The following is a 3,034-nucleotide window of genomic DNA, read 5'->3' as shown; positions in this document are numbered from 1 at the left end:
AGCGTAATGCCCGCCCCTGGTGTGGTGGAAAAAGCCTCGTTTTCTATTCCTTTTAAAGCTGCTGATGCGAGCTACCGAACAAACAAGATTAGTACAAAAAGCCACAACTAGCACTAGCTTTCGTGATTGCTTCTTTCTACCTTTCTCACTCCGGTAATTGCTCCTTCTCCAAAATATCACTACGGACAAGATGAGCTAATAGAAAAAGTTAGGGCAACAGATGATAGCGACTCGCCAGACTCGAACTGGCATAGGCGGATCGGATCAAACGAAATTAGCCTTTCTTCCATCAACAGGAATCGCTTTGATTTCGCAGTTCAAGAGGATGGTGGGGGCAACCTCTCTACATCTGCGGGCCGGTAGGCCAGCCAACTAACTCTTCAAATGAAGAACTGATTACTCCACATCTATGAACCTATCATTCCCCGCCCTTGCCCATTATTTCTTTTTGTATCACGCTAGGACTTTGCCTCTTTTTTTGAGGAAAAATATGGAAGTAGAATCTCCTCTCTTTTAGAGGCGTCTTCCAAATCCAATTTAAGATCAATGAGGTCTTTCAGAGAGCCGCTGCTCTTTCCATTAAATTCTAGGATCTCTTCGATCCTATGCGCAAAAGCAAGGTGTGAGCCCGCGACCCCTCGATCGCTCTCAGAGTCAATCGGCCCAAACCGGGTTATGAGCTCAACGAAAAAAAAAGTATTTTTAGAAATTGCCTGCAAAACCGCCTTGCGAGCGTTAGCGTCAGCGTCAGCGCCATCTCCCGATGGATATTTTTTGCGCATCTCCAATAGCGCCTTGGCCCTATTTTCTTCTTCGTCTATTGGGGAAGAAGAAGAGGTGGAGTAGCAGGCGGATCTCATCCCTCCTGCGGACTTCCCCGTACTCAAAGTGACTCTGAGAGATTGCGCTTCTCTACTAATCGCATTCTGTTCAAGAATCACTGTTTTCATGATCGAATGACGAAATAGATATACGAACTGTATAGGATCATTCGCTGGGATGGGATAAGTGATTCTTTTATAGGATTCCCATGGGATCGTAGAATCAACTAAGGATGGAATAGGTATTTGTGATCGATCAGCTTCTAGTATGACCGAAGACTTTCTATCTGCATTCAGAATAACCACACAATCAGGTTGTTGGTTCAACCCAAAATTGATCTTCTTCTTTCTTGAACGGAATTTTTTTTATTTGCAAAAGATTTGGTCAAAAACGCCCCGATCTTCCATTGAGAATCATCGAAACAATGAGAATTCACATTTCTTAAATAGCTTCTTAAATAGCTCGCCATTTCTTCCGTTATCTCATAAATAAATAAATGATTGGTCTTTAAAAAGAAGGAACGGCCTTTTTGACGACTGGGAGATCCTATAAAATGAAGAGCGTTTCGTAAACAAATCAGTGTCTTGTCTGAATCGAGAATAGCAATTCCATTTCTTGAACCACGGATATAGACTTTGAAATGGTGATCAGCTACCCGACGGCCGAGATGTGCATTCGTACAAAGTAATTTAGTACAGACTATCGAAAGCATTGTCATTTTGCGATTTGAGTTCCGGAGATACAGGTGGTAAGTTATGGGTAATGCGGGGGAACTTTAAGACGAGATAGAATACCTAATATGGGAGTGGTTTAAGTGAGAGAATAGCTCCCTTACCAAACCAACTGAGCTATTTGCCATGTTTTTGACAAATGACCTAACTTTGATGTGATGTGCCCGGCTAGCCCGGATCATTCTTAGAGCAGTCGAGGTTACCGGAATTACGGCCTTCCATACAAGAACTGGCACTATTGTAACTCGCTATGGGCCTCCTGCCTTCTCGAAAGAAACTGGCTTTTGAAGAAATTACTCTATTTTACGCATTTAGTTGAAGCGGATTCAAAGAGCTCTATCGAGCAAGGAAGGAGTATACTATACTGTAGCTGGATAAGCTAGATACCAAAACTTTGATAAAGATTGAGGCAACCCATTTGAGGAAGAACCGGACGGACCCCTGTGGAGATGGCATAAACAATCCTTTGACGAACTTTCTGGTTAACATAGAATCTATGAGTTTTTTCTTCTAATTACTACTACTAACATTATTCAATCTGGTATCCAAGAATTTATTAAGCTCATCCCGCAAGCACATGTACACATCTTGGATTTTACCGTCTTAAGATGGAAGAAGATTCGTTCTCCTACCCATTTCTAAGTTAAGCAAGAGATAACTCATAATTTGATATGCACTCGCACTCGCATCTTGGGTCACTGGAACCTGATGATAATTACTCACTCCTTCATCCTGAGAAAGGATCTTGGCTATGAAAAAAAATGGATCACTAGCTTGCGCAGCAAATTGAATGAAACTTTCGTCCGAAGTAAACATTTCAGTCTGGTGTTCGTTATACCATTTAAGGGCATCATCTAAGTTCGAGAACTTTGGATACTTAAAGGCTGCAGCACATGCTAAGTGTTGACTGAGATTCTTTTTTTCCGACAGGTGGTTTTGTGCTGGAGGTTGAGGATGATCGGCAGAAAAGAGTAATAAACTTTTTGACAAATCACGCTCATGAAAATGCAATACACCTGAACGGTAGATTCTACCACGGAAGTCCATGAATGCTGGCAAATAGAATTGATAACCTTCGTATGCTGACGCAAGTCTTATTAAAAAATCTTCATAACTAGCCTGCTGCACCTGTTTTAATAATTTATTTAACAGTATGTTATAGCTACAAGCATTATTAATACCTTTGACGTTATTGAAGTAGCACTCCCTCAATATGTCTGAGGCTACTGTCGGATTCACGCGAGCCAGAGCATTTGGTAAAAGAAGCCCACACTCAACTAAACATTGACGATTCTTTTCCAGAAATCTCAAGAGCCTTTTGTTTATTTCAAACGCTTGAGACTGAAGCCCATTCAAAATATCACACATCTGCTTGTATTCTTTTTTATGTAACTTTATATAGAAGTGGTTTAAGTCATGGGAAGTTAATAGCCGAAAGTGATTCTAGATATCCCCCGTGGGTTTGCATAAGTAACCTCCTA

The 3,034-nt window shown here is 41.2% G+C and overlaps 1 pseudogene; it reads right to left on the bottom strand.

The window, feature by feature from the left end:
- Window positions 1-338: 338 nt before the first annotated feature.
- LOC147980990 (small ribosomal subunit protein uS2m pseudogene) lies at window positions 339-2,749 on the bottom strand (annotated as a pseudogene).
- Between the last annotated feature and the right edge of the window lie 285 nt (window positions 2,750-3,034).

Source organism: Triticum urartu, chromosome 3A (assembly GCF_056163025.1).
Source record: "Triticum urartu cultivar PI428250 chromosome 3A, HENAU_Tu73, whole genome shotgun sequence".
In the NCBI taxonomy this organism is placed as follows: domain Eukaryota; kingdom Viridiplantae; phylum Streptophyta; class Magnoliopsida; order Poales; family Poaceae; genus Triticum; species Triticum urartu.
This window is presented reverse-complemented; position numbering and strand designations above follow the sequence as displayed.